Source organism: Mangifera indica, chromosome 7, assembly GCF_011075055.1.
Source record: "Mangifera indica cultivar Alphonso chromosome 7, CATAS_Mindica_2.1, whole genome shotgun sequence".
NCBI lineage: Eukaryota > Viridiplantae > Streptophyta > Magnoliopsida > Sapindales > Anacardiaceae > Mangifera > Mangifera indica.
Genome location: NC_058143.1, coordinates 2,762,929 through 2,777,004, shown reverse-complemented (window position 1 = coordinate 2,777,004; position 14,076 = coordinate 2,762,929). Strand labels below are relative to the sequence as shown.

Below are 14,076 nucleotides of genomic sequence, written 5' to 3'. Positions count from 1 at the left end.
TTTCAATGAAATGAGAGAGTTTTAGTGACCATTTTTCTGCCATAACTTCTTTTTCATGTCAAACTCTATGCAATCAATAAAGTTTCATGAAGTAATTATAGAAAGTGATCCATAACTGCACTCATCCTTCAGTTTTATCCTTGATGGAAGGATGTAGATAAGGATGTGCATAATTCAATTAAAACCATAAAATTAAACCGAATCACTTAAAAATTATAGTTTAATATAGTTTAGATTGTAAAATGATTTAGTTTGTGTTGAAAATTTTTGAAGCTATTTTTTTCAGCTTAGGTTATGTTTTGGGCAATTTTCAAATTAAATCAAACCATATTTTCTTTAAAATAAATATATATAATTATATTTTGACAGAATTTTCAACAAACAATCAGGTGTACAACTTTTTTTTTTATATTTATTTTGTCATTTTCTTTACATTTGTATTGTATATATATATATTTCATACTTATTTTACATTTTATATTATGTTCTAGAAAGCTATAGTTTGATTAAATTTATTAAATAATATGCATTTAGAAGTAAATTATTTTAATAGGTTTACACTGTAATCCAAACCATATTTTTTTAATTTGATTTAGTTTGGTGTGAAACTTAAAATGGTTTGAGTACATTTGAAAATTTTTTAAATTATTTTTTTCAATTTGGTTAGATAAATCTCTTAAACCCGACCATGCATACTCCTAGATATAGAAAATGTTTACGTGTTAAGGTCCTTAGGTAATCAATTTAAAAAAAATTAAATATACCATTGTTTTGCAAAATTGGAGCTCCTAGAAGGTTTTACATTTAAGAAAGTTTTCTCATCTTGCAGTGGCTGGAGATCGGTCCTAATATTACGCAAATTTTATATCATATTATATTATATGTAATTTCAATTTATGCAGAGAAATATAGACACTTATTTATTTCTCTAACATTCAGATCTATAAATATATATTTATTTAAAAAACTTTTAACTTAGGAATATTATGTAAGGTTACCTGTAGATCTCCCCGAAGAAATTGAAGATAGACCATGATTTTATTCTTCATTTCTGTGACACTTTTATATTGTTGTACAAAATCTTTCAATAGGTTGATTTCTTCACTTATTTTTGACTTTCGTAACTACATATATTATATAGAGACATCAGAAAGAGAAAACACGAAAACATTGAAATTTATTTAACATGAAAGATAAAAGTACTACTTACTAGAAAATAATCTTCAGGACTAAGTTGAGTGGTTATAAGAGCCATCTCTTTCCTTACAAATGAGCCTAAATTATTTGATATACGTAAGCTTTTGAATGAGAGAAACTGATGAAGCTTGCAATGTATAAATAGAAATTAGGGTCATCATCAGTGGTGGCCTCTTTGCCCTTTCATTGTTTGTCTCTATCTTCTTTTTGTCAAAGGGAAAAACGGAGTGGTTGGCAAAGTCTTAAATTAATTCTAAAAAATTACTTTTTATATTTAATCAACAATCATCCTGCCCTTGACAATAAGACGATTGGTGGGTGGGTCTAATTCTGTCATTTTCCTTCACATTAAGAAATAATTTCTGCTCGACAACTGTTTGAACAGAACATAAAATTCTGGAAATTCCTCAAATTTCATTTTGAGTTACATGAATCTATTTATAGAAGTAATCGTTGCCATGTTGGCAATCTCCGCCAAATTACATCTCAAACCATTCAATAAAAGCAGAAGAAACACAAAATTACTTATCTGTAGCCGTCCATTTGACAGAAGCATTTCCAGTTGACTACATCAATAAGCTAACCACTGCCGGTTGTCTTCTTCCCTCCCCACTTTCTTTTCCTCCACGTGGTATAGTATATATGTGACTTCTAACAGACTACTACATCAATAAGCAAATTTCATAAACTGCAATTCATAAGATTTCATCTCATTCCATCCAATTAATCATTTATCATAGAAACAAGTTGTTTAGATTTAAAAATGAATATAATAATAAACTCCATCCTGCTCTTTCATTGTTTGCCTTACTCTTCTTTCAGTCAGGAAGAAAAGAGTAGTGGTGGTTAAGTTATTGACAACCATCCTGCATTTACAACATTGTTAGCATATAATATATGAACTTTAATTGTAAGTAGTATGAACAAGGGCAAACTTCCCATGCTGCTTCACCCGACCTTGAATCCACTATGGACCAAGATTGGGAATTTTCTCTTCACGACATTAGTCCCTGTATTTAATCCTAGTCATAATAGCAAATTGCAAACATTCACTTTTGATGATATTCTGTTCATCAATACATGAATCGTATTCATGAAATAACTGGATGGATTAATACAGAGCTTCAGAAGCCTGGCACTACCATTAACTAGGTGTTGACTGGCTCCCTGATGGATAGCTCTTGCTTAATATTGTCAAATCCAACCGTTACAATTCCCTAATGTTGACCAATTTATGTACTACATTTATATGAAATTCTTAGGTAGCCCCACTCATCTTGAAGATCAAGCACGAGAAGAGTTCTTTAAATTAAAATGTTGTTCTTTTGATCCGAAGCATTTAGAGCAATATTTTAAGAAAGTACGTGCAAGATTCTATATTCTCAAAGGTGTTGATGATCCAAATCTCAAACATGCATATCTGAATCAACTTCTTGAGCCTTTGGGAAATGAAACTCTCAAATATTTGGAGTTTCAAGGCAGATCTTTAGCACAAACTACTTTTGGAGATCTATACTAGATGATGTTAGCTTAACTCCAACTTCTTTGTAATAAGTCTAAATTTCTCTCTAATGTTGAACAATTGGGAAAAACATTGGGGAAGACTTGTGACCGACTCGACTTGAAGATTAAATGTTCTCACAAAAGTGACTAGAGCTACTGCAAAACTTCAAAGAAAAAGCATCATCGCAAATTTAATTGTAAATATGGGCGTAGACACTTGCCACCAATCAAGAAGTCTTGTCGCGGATTTTTCAGAAAGAAGCACACCCAAGTCAAACATGATCAATGCTTTATGTGTCATAAGTGAGGCCATTTTTACAAAGATTGTCCAAAAAAGAAAGGGAAAAAGCTTGTTTCACAAATCTCTCAGGTCACTAGCCTCCAAGATTATGATGTTGAATCTCTCTTTTCAGAAACTGCATTTGAACATTCAAACTTAGATTTTATTATTCAAGAATCAAATATAGATACTTCCGAGGATGAAATTCTCGACTCTTACAGTGTCTTTTTGATGTTAGTACAATAGTCTCCTTCTCAGCCGTTGGCCAAAGTTCGACTCCTTCTCTACAAATATGTCAAACCCTTTAAGATAATTGCTCTTATTGACATTGGTGCTGTTTTTTCAATCCTCAAACCCAATATGTTGCCATCCTCTTTTTGGACACCTCATTAATAACATTTCAGAGCTGCCAATAGCCAAATCTTCTCAACTAATTTTTTCAGCAAAATCATCATTTTGCAACCCTTCCCTTTAGTCAGTATTTTCCATAAATTCCTTCTTTAGACCTCCCTGGTAGAGATGCTATCCTTGGGTTCAATATTATTCAAAAACTTTTTGCAAAGAAAGTTTTTATATCCACCCACGACCTACAACATTATCAATAACTTTTACCATGAAGTACTACCCTTAATTATTTCACTATTTCACCTTTGTTTGCACTTCAATAAGAAATTATTAAACTTTCATGTGCAAATAGTCCCTAAGAATTCTTGCTCAAATGTGTACACCCTCTTTGGCAGAATCTAGACTTTTTTGTTGCTCTTCCCTTTAAGAACACTGAACATGTTATCCCTACCAAAGCTAGTCATAAGGGTATGAATCCTGACCATCTCCGTCAAGCCTAAGAAGAACTCACCGAACTCTAGAAAGAAGGTCTTATTGAACCAACACAGTCTCCATGGGCATGTGAAGCTTTTTATGTTTAAAAAAACAGAACAAGTTCGAGGAAAAATGAGATTGGTAATAAATTATAAATCTCTCAATGATATCCTTTAAGATGATAAATTCCCTGTCTCGAACAAACAACTTTTTTTTTTATCAACCTTGCTTTTGGCAACTCGACATTCATCTTTTTGATAAACCAAAGATAACTTTCACTGTCCTAGGCTAACATTTTTAATGGACAGTCATGCCTTTTGGCTTGAAAACAATTCCTTCTCTTTTCCAGAAAGCTATGACTAAGATCTTTACTCCTCTGGGCAAATAAGCTCTTGTGTATATTGATGACATTATTTTGTTCTTAGAAGCTGAAGCTAAACACGTCAAGCTCCTCCAATAGTTCTACCAAATTGTCTACAAGTATGGAATTATGCTTTTAGAAAAGAATATGTTGATTGGGAAAAAATCCATTGAATTTCTTAGTATGAAGATCACTAATGGTACTTATGTTCCACAGCCTCACATCATCGTCTATTTAGTAGATTTTCTGATGAAAATTTGACCATAAAGTAAGTTCAACAGTTCCTTGACATAGTCAATTATGTTTCAAAATTTTTTCCAAAGCTCGGTCAAATTACAAAGCCTTTATGCTTAATGCTCAAAAAGTAGCCTCCCAATTGGGCTAAGGCCAAATAAAAGTGGTCCAAACCCTTAAACAACTTATCCCCACTTTGTCACTCTTATCCATTCCTTCTAAAGGAAAAAGAATCTTACAGACGGATGCAAGTAATGAATTTTGGTCTATCATTCTTCTTGAAGACCGAGATAGGAAAAGAAATATTTGTGGTTATAAAAACGACTAATTTTCACCCGTTGAGAGTAATTATCATTCTATATTCAAAGAGATCTTAGCCGTCAAACGAGGAATTAAAAAAATTGAATTTCATCTAGCTCGACACCACTTCACTATTAAGATTTATATGGCTTCTTTTCCAGTTATGGTTATCCTAAAAGCCAAAAGACTTCCAAATCTCCAGCTAATTCGATGGAGTTAATGGTTCTCTCAATACTTTTTTGACGTAAGGCATGTCAACGAAAAAGACAACATTCTTCCTAATTTTTTCACTCGACCTCCTCACCAAAAGGCCTTTATAATCTCATCCAATCCCTTTATTATTCACCCTCGCCTTCCTATCCCAATTCTTTGCATCATGGATCCCATTCCCACAATTATGCAATCTTTATCTCTAGGTATCTTTGACTTACCCTAGAATTTCTTGATCACTTTTGTCATCTACCTCCAGATAACGTTAAAACCCTTCACCAAATGATGTTCACTTACCAAACCTTACCCATTGCGTACATTCTGATTTTCTTTATTTTACCCTTTTTTCCATTTCTGATGTACCCAAAACCTTCACTTGGAATGCACTTTGGTTCCTATGGTATCTTTTACCTTGTTACACAATTGCTATTGAGTTCCCTGTTTCTACCATGCTAAAATGGCTCAAAGATCTCGAGCATGGCTCTTACAACCCTAAATTTACCCTTTTCTAGATTTTTCTCCAATGGTTTTACCATATCCCTTCGTGGACATGTACTTTCACCTAGTATCATCTTGAACATCAAAGTTTTTGTAGTAGTTCACAAGATCAATACTCTATCCTTTTCCTCAGTTGAAAGGCCCAAATCCTCAAATACCATAAAAAGGTATTATTGAGACCAATATATGAAAGTATGCACATCTTCTGTATAACCTTCAAAAATACCACAAACATTATACTCATGAATATCTAAATTTTGAAAGAATGGTTTTTGAAGCCAACTCAGTCATCCCCTATCAGATATGACTCGCACCAGAAGAGGATGTACCATGGGAACAATTTTCTATTGAGTACATCTGTCAGATCAATCAAGCAAAAAAAAAGTTTTTTGAAAAGACCAATGCCTGACACAAGAACACCTGACAAGCATCTTTACAGTCATTTGATCACAATGACGACATGGACATCTCCCCAAGCCTATCTTTTAATAGCTAGAGATATGGTCCCCCTTTTCCATACTATCTAGAAAAGGTCACATCCTTATATCCTGCAGATGATTTGATATAAAGAAGACATTCAATGGATTTTTTTTTCAGTCAGTATTTTCTTTTCTGAAAGCATAATTCCATATTTTTGGACAATCTAATGGAACTGTTAGAGGAGCTTGATGTGTTCAACTTTAGTTTCTAAGAACAAAAGAATGTCATTAATATACACAAGAGCTTGTTTGCCTAAAGGAGCAAAGATCTTGGTCATACCTTTCTGGAAAAGAAAATAAGTTATTTTCAAGCCAAAAGGCATGACTGTCCATTAAAACTGTTGGCTTGGGATAGTGATACTTGTCTTCGATCTATTAGTAGGATGAATGTCAAGTTGCCACAAACCTATTTTTAAATCAAACTTGGAAGGAATGGTTACAGTAGCAAGGTTGGAAAAAAAAATTTGTTTGTTCATGATAGGGAATTTATCATCTTAGAGGAAATCATTGAGAGGTTTATAATTTATTACCAATCTTATTTTCCCTCGAACTTATTTTGCTCTTTTGTTAACATAAAAAGCTTCACATGCCCATAGGGACTGTGTGGGTTTAATTAGACCTTCTTTTAGAGTTCAATGAGTTCTTTTTGGGTTTGGAGGAGATTGTCGGGATTCATACCCTTGTGATTGGTTTTGGTAGGGTTAACATGTTCAGTGTTCTTAAAGGAAAGAGTAACAAAAAAGTCTGGATTCTGCCAAAGAGGGTGTGCACATTTGAGCAAGAATTCTAAGTGACTATTTGCATATAAAAGGTTAATAATTTCTTGTTGAAATGCAGATAAGGGTGAAATAATTAGGGGTAGTACTCCATGTCAAAAGTTGTTGATAATGTTATAAGTCGTAGATGGATATAAAAACTTTCTTTGCAAAAAGTTTTTGAATAATATCGAACCCAAGGATAGCATCTTTACCAAAGAGGTCTGAAGAAAGGAATTTATGGGAAATATTGACTAAAAGGAAGGGTTGCAAAATGATGGTTTTGTTGATAAAATTAGTTGAGAAGATTTGGCTATTGGCCTCTGAAATGTTGTTGATAGGATTTCCAAAAAGATGATGGCAACACATTAGGCTTGAGGACTGAAGAAACAACACCAATGTCCACAAGAGCAATTATCTTAAAGGGTTTGGCATATTTGCAAAGAAGGAGTCAAACTTCGGCTAATGGCTGAGAAGAAGACTATTATACTGGCATCAAAGAGGCACTACAAGAGTTGAAAATTTCATCCTCAAAAGTATCTGTATCTAACTATTGAATAATAAAATCTAAGTCCAAATATTCAAATGCAGTTTCTTAAAAGAGAAATTCAACATCATGACGTTGGAGGTTAGTGACTTGAGAGATTTGTGAAACAAGCTTTTTCCCCTTCTTTTTTGGAAAATCTTTGGAAAAATGGTCTTGCTTATGACATATAAAGCATCAATCATGTTTGACTCGGGTGCTTTTTTTTCTAAAAAATCTACGATGGGACTACTTGATTGGTAGGAAGTGTCTATGCCCATACTTAGGATTAAATTTGCGATGATGTTTTTTCTTTGAAGTTTTGCAATAACACTGGTTACTTTTGTGAGAACATTTAATCTTTAAATCGGATCGATCATAAGTTCTCCCTAATGTTTTTCCCAATTATTCAACATTAGAGAGGAATTTAGACTTATTGCAAAGAAGTTGGAGTTAAGCTAACACTATCTGGTATAGATCTCTAAGAGTACTTTGTACTAAAGATTTACCCTAAAACTCCAAATATTTGAAAGTTTCATTTCCCAAAGACTTGGAAAGTTGATTCAGTTATGCCTGTTTGAGATTTAGATCATCAACACCTTTGAAAATATATAATCTTGCATGTACTTTCTTAAAATGTTGCTTTAAATACTTCAGATTGAAAAAACAACATTTTAATTTAAAGAACTCTTCTCGTACCTGATCTTTAAGATAAGTGGGGTTGCCTAAGAATTCCACATAAATGTTGTATATGAACTGATCAACATCAATGAGTTATAATAGTTGGATTTGACGGTATTGAGCAAGAGTTATCCACCATTCCCCTAGATCACTAGTGAAATGTGAAACAAAACTGGTCAGCACCTGGTTTATGGTAGCACCAGGCTTTTAAAGCTTGATATTAATCCATCCAGTTATTTTATAAATACGATTCCTATATTAATGAACATGAATATCATCAAAAGGTAAATGTTTGGAATTTGCCATTGTGACTAGGATTAAATACAAGAACCTATTGACGTGAACCTTGATGATTTGACACAAGAGTCAATGCCCAAGAAGATAATTTCCTCATGATTGAATCAGTTTCATCACTAAATGACCTTTGACCTGAATCGATATAGAATCAAACGAACCTTGGAATCGTAATGGTGAATGCCACAAGACAAAGCTTGATAAGTTCAAAGGATTGATAGTTTCAACAATAAGCAAAACTATGCAAAGGTCGGCCAAAGATCTATTCATTATGAAAATTTTAGTTTCATATAGTACAAGGCCAACTTAACCCGAAACTACCCATGATCCAATGGACTTCCAAACTTCCCAAGCCCATTACCTAATTAGCTACCCAAAATACTAATTAAATTAAAAGAAAATATATCAATTGGACTCAATAAAGTCTAGCCCAGTCAAAAACAAGATTACAATCATAAAAACCGAAAATCCTAAATTTGGTAAAACAAAAACTACATAATACACACTGAAATATTTTTTATTTGGGGCTTCAAATTGGGCACAACCAAAAAAGTGAGTTGTTGTTATAGACCTCGAAATGAGCTTCGCGTTGATATATTATAGGCCTTGTAACTCCTTTCAGATCAAAAGTTATGATCATTCAAAGTCTATATACGCATAGGCTTGGGCCTGAATCAAGTCAACCTCTTTGTTGGCTCCTTCAAGCATCCAATCGTCCTTGAGTGAGCTGATTTTAGTCTTTAAGCCTTTCATGACCCCAACTAAGGCCTATTGCATCTTCTTAGCTCTGCTCCTCGTAATTAGCCTAACCAGAATATGTAGCGGATCTCTTTGATGGCTCAATGCTCTTACAATGCCTCCATCACCTATTGTCATGAAAGAGAAAATTTCAGATCTTGGTACATAGTGGATTCAAGGTCGAGTGCAATAGCATAGAAAGTTTGACCTTGTTCATATGTAAGAACATGAGGATTATTACCAAGTTCACTATGATAAGAACTTGTATTTGAATTGGATGAATTTGATGACAAGCTTGATTGTGTTTGAGACATCAAGTAATGTTGAATAGGATTGTCAATCATTAATTATGGAGGTACATTTTCATTAATGGAAGTGTCTATTATTACAATAAGTACACCAGTAGTTATAATGACTTTGCCCTTATCTTTGGAAGGAGTTGAAGGTACTAAGGCTAGAGCTATTATAGATCAGTAAGTATGAATGAGTGTTGAATCTTTAACAAAACTTTTGTATTTTTCGAATCCTTGTTAGTATCGATTTGTATGCACCTATTGGGACTCTTTAAGCAACAAAGAAGGTGGTGTGTTGTTGTAAGGTCATATTTTCCATGTGAGCAAGTTAAGCTTTCAGGGAATTCATCTCTTATTGTTGCAAATGGAAAAGAACTCGTTGGTCAATGCAAGTCACAATATCAGCATGGACTTGTTGAATTTTCATTCTCAAGGCATCAATGGGTTTCATCATCGTATGAGTGTAAGCATCAATTTTATGTTAAATGCAAAGAATGGTTTATCGAATGTCTATCAAAACTTTGTTCTGGACAGCTGCATTTTGAGATTGCCAATTTAATACAGATTCTACAGGGTTAACTTGCTCCATACTACCATTAGGCTTGACAGTCTGGGGATTCTTGACTTTCCAAGAATAAGTAATTTGATAAGCTGTATCAGTGGTTTTCTCAAAAGGAGGAAAATCACAAGGTTCAAACATTTAGATTGTAGGTAAAAGATTAATTGTGGTTGTAACTTTCCTAGGTTTCCACCAAAAAAGCCTTTTAGGTTTCCAAATCAAAGGATTGAAGTGTGAATGTTTGGCTGAGTGTTTACAGTAGGCAACTCTGATAACTAGAATGTGTTATTTGGGTTGTGGGATAGGATAGAGGATTATGATCAGAATCACTGTTTGAGTTTTCAGAGTCTTATGAGGAAGACCAGCCTATTGGTGGCAATTTAGGAGTAGGAGCAAAAGGATCTCTTTTTCTATAATAAACCACATAATCAAATTTGCTAGAGGGATCATCGAGTAGATCATATCCAAGAACACCATCTTTGTATCGTTGCTAAAAAATATCTTGGGAGAAAGATTTCCTTGGTGAAACTTCTTGTGGTTGAGAATGACGCCGAGATAGTCAGGCTCAATTTCATGGATGATATGGATCAAATCGTTCCACATAAGAGACATAACTACAAATTGGAAGAGTAGAATCATGAGGATATAATAAATGTATGGTTTGGCCCTGAGGGGTGAAACCATATACTTCAGGTTGATTGTCATCCTGAATTTCTTCATAGGAAAACTGAATAGGAAAACACGAAGGAGTTGTGCTGCTACTGGCTTCTTGTGACGAGGGGAAAGAGATAGACAATTGTCCACTTGAAGAACGATAAAAAGTTGGATCAGTAGATGATACAGGAATAGTTACAGATGCACTATAAGACTGGAGTTGTTCATATGCAGTATACCACTTTTTAGGAATAAGTTCTTCCAATTTTTCTTTTGGCATCTGCTTGGGGACCAAAGTGCAATAAGGGTTTTGATATGTATCCACATTAAGAAATATGACATCATGAGTGTTTTCTGGTGTAGTAATATCCATAGAATGATTTTGGACTCGATATGTCATCTAATAATGAATGGTAGCCATAAGAGTATATCCTTGAGGAATGGCACCAGTAACCTGTACTTAAAACTTGAGAGCCAAGCAAACCAGAGGATCTTGTAACGACATGCAAAATACATGTTATGAAAAAGTGGTTCTCCACCGAAGGCAATATAGGGTCAAGTACTGTATCTAGATATATTGAAAATTATGAAATAAATATATTAAAATAATAAAAACAAGGGAAATAATGAGAAATTAATATTAGCGGGTAACTCACAAGGTCAATTGAACCTACAAAAGTAAAGTTGTCCCAATCATTTGAACACTTTTTTTGTTTAGAACACTTAGGTTTTTTCATTATCACAGTATTTTTTTAAAAAAAAATTAAGAAAACAAAATAAAAACTACATCAATAAGCCAATTTCGTAAACTGCAATTCATAAGATTTCATCTTATTCCAATTAATCATTTATCATAGGAACAAGTTGTTTAGATTAAAAAATAATAATAATAAAAAAAAATCTCCAACTTATAAGAGTAATTGGCATATATATTAATGGCCTAAAAACCTGAATAAATGGACAATGACGGTATTCAGCCCCTATTGAAAGAAGAGAAATTTCAGCGTGTCATTCTTGGACTATGCATTTGTTAATAATAAATAAAGAAGAATAAAAACGTAATTTTAAAAGTCCTCACTTCCCTTTTTAAGCCGTAGACAGTAACGTGAGCTTATGAAAGCTTTGTCTTGATCAGTCAAGCCATAGACACTAACAAAAAGGATAAGGAGTTGAACCTTTTTCCTGAGAGGAACTTTAGCATCAAACAGTTTGGCTGCCAATGTAGCTGATTTACGATTATTTCCATTTTTCACAGCTTTTACGACCTCAGTGGAACTCAAAACCAGCTTTTCAGCAGTGGATGTCAAAACCTGCTTTTTAGCAGTAGATGTCAAGACCAGCTTCCTAGCGCTAGATGTCAAAGCACCAACCGAAGGAATTTACCCTAAGAAAAACATAAAACATTCAAAAATCAACAAGACATAATATCCAGAACCCACACAAGCACAAAAGAAAAAAAAAATGATGAATAACATCATAGACCCTCCGTCTATTTCATTATACCTAACATCTCCAACATCTTAGATATTTATATTAGTGTGAAACAAAGGTTTCTAGTTTGAATAATTTCTTCCACACATTATACCTTGGGACACAATCAGATGCATATACAATACAAATCGTCAGGGAATTTTTGTTCTGGAAATCCGTGTGAGCTAAGTAGCTCTCTCTCATTCTTGCTCCACAGCAAGGCACAAACTTAAGAGCCGGTGTCTACCGAATTCAAACGAGCACCCGTGTGAGTATTCCAGAGCTTAATGCACCTGTCATCTTCACTTGCCCTGGAATGGGTCCCAGGCAAGGCCTGTGACTGTAGAAGTGTGCTGCTCCAGCCTGTGCAGCCACTGCTAGGGTGAATTTGAAGAAGCCATCGACCTGTCCCATATGTGGAGAAGATTATCATTGCGCTGACTTGCTAATTGCTGCCCTGATTGTGACCATTTCAGGCCACAAACCTCTTGATTGTGACCTCTATAAGTCTCAACGATGTGATCTCTAATTCTCACATAATTGTTAATAATCTGACAATCCAGTCCTCCAGTTGTCAGAATATGATCGTTCCAAGCCAATGATCCAACTCTTGATCTGTGGCCACCCCTCATGGTTCTTAGCAGTCTGTTGGAAGCAGAATCCCACAGCCGTACTTCAGAGTTTGTCAACCCAACTGCAATGTGGCGCCGGACACTTGTGACAGGGCCATTTTCCTCATCAACTGTGACAAGTTCTGAGGTTGAACCATCCAAAGCATCCATAACTTTGACAATAAAGAAATTACAAACGAGAAAACACAAATTAAACCCGCAAAAAGAAAATAAAGGTAGAGAAATCCTGGAAACAGATAATGAAATCAAAGAAAGCAAGAACAGATGAAATATGAAAGTAAATTCACAAAAAGAGAGCTAGAGAAGAAAATGTTGCTAGGAGCTTGTTGTTCTGAGGTTGAACCAGCCGAAGCATTCCACAAATACACAGTGCTTCCAATAGCTATTGCAAGAACATTGCCGCTTCCCCAATCCAATAAGTTCAAGTAGTAATCATCCACAAGATCAGGAGCATCCAATGTCCTCTCAGAAGTCTGTATAATCAAATAAATCAAGGTTGAGAGGAGATTGGAGTTGCCGAATCAAGAACCAAGATCAAGAATTGGAGAGAAAATATTAAAGAAAATTTTGAACACAAGAGAGAGAAAAATGCACAGTGAATGTATTTTCATTACTTCAGTTCATTAACAACTAAACTAACTTATAGTTGAGTTACATATTCTCATTCATCATTGTATTATAAGCCACGTGTTGCACATGGCAATTTACATCTTTGCCTTAGCTTATTACATCAATCAGTAACCAAAACAAAAAATTTAGTTTTGTTATATTCTTGAACTAATATTCAAATCGGTTTTTTAAATAGTTTATTTTTTAATTTAATTTTCGGTTTATATACTAATCTGATTCGATTATCAAGTAATTTTAAACACCTTCAGCACAGGATGGTACATGCAATTGTGTGCAGTGGAGTGCGGACAATGTGAAATATGGAGCAACACAATGACAGTAAAGACAAGGATGATCTGGGTATGTCATGAGGGTAGATTGAATTGATTATATCAGTCAAAATCATAGTCATTCTAGTGTCATGAATGAAGACAGCCCAACCAAGGTGATGACAACATGCTGAGGGAGCGTTGCATCAAGAATGATGAAATTAGGGGATTGAATGTCATAAGAACAAATTATTGATAAGTTCTTTGAAGATTGAATCAAGAATGATGAAATCTTGAATCAAGATAGCAAGCACACGAATTTTGGTGTAAAAACGTCATCCATCCTTCATTATGAGAAAAAGATATTTATATAATAAATGATCCTAACCCTAAAAGGACTAACCTAACCTATTAACTAATGGACTTCCATATTTTCTAAGCCCATTATCTATTTAATTACCCAAACACTCTAATTAAAATTAACATAACAATTGGGCTTGTAACAAATATTAACTTCCTATTAAACACACGTAGCTCAACTAATAAGGTTTGGGCTTTAGTAACAATTCTAGCCCAATACAAATTAAGCAGTACCCTTAAAACTTCTTTGGATCGAAATTACAAGAACTCTTGGACTTGGGCTTGAATTAGATTAATTTCTCTTTTAAATCTTTTAAGTACCCAATCCTTTTAAAGCAAATTTACCTTGACCTCTTAG

At 34.1% G+C, this 14,076-nt stretch overlaps 1 pseudogene; it reads right to left on the bottom strand.

Moving 5' to 3' along the window:
* Window positions 1-11,543: 11,543 nt before the first annotated feature.
* LOC123220384 lies at window positions 11,544-13,041 on the bottom strand (annotated as a pseudogene).
* Window positions 13,042-14,076: the final 1,035 nt, after the last annotated feature.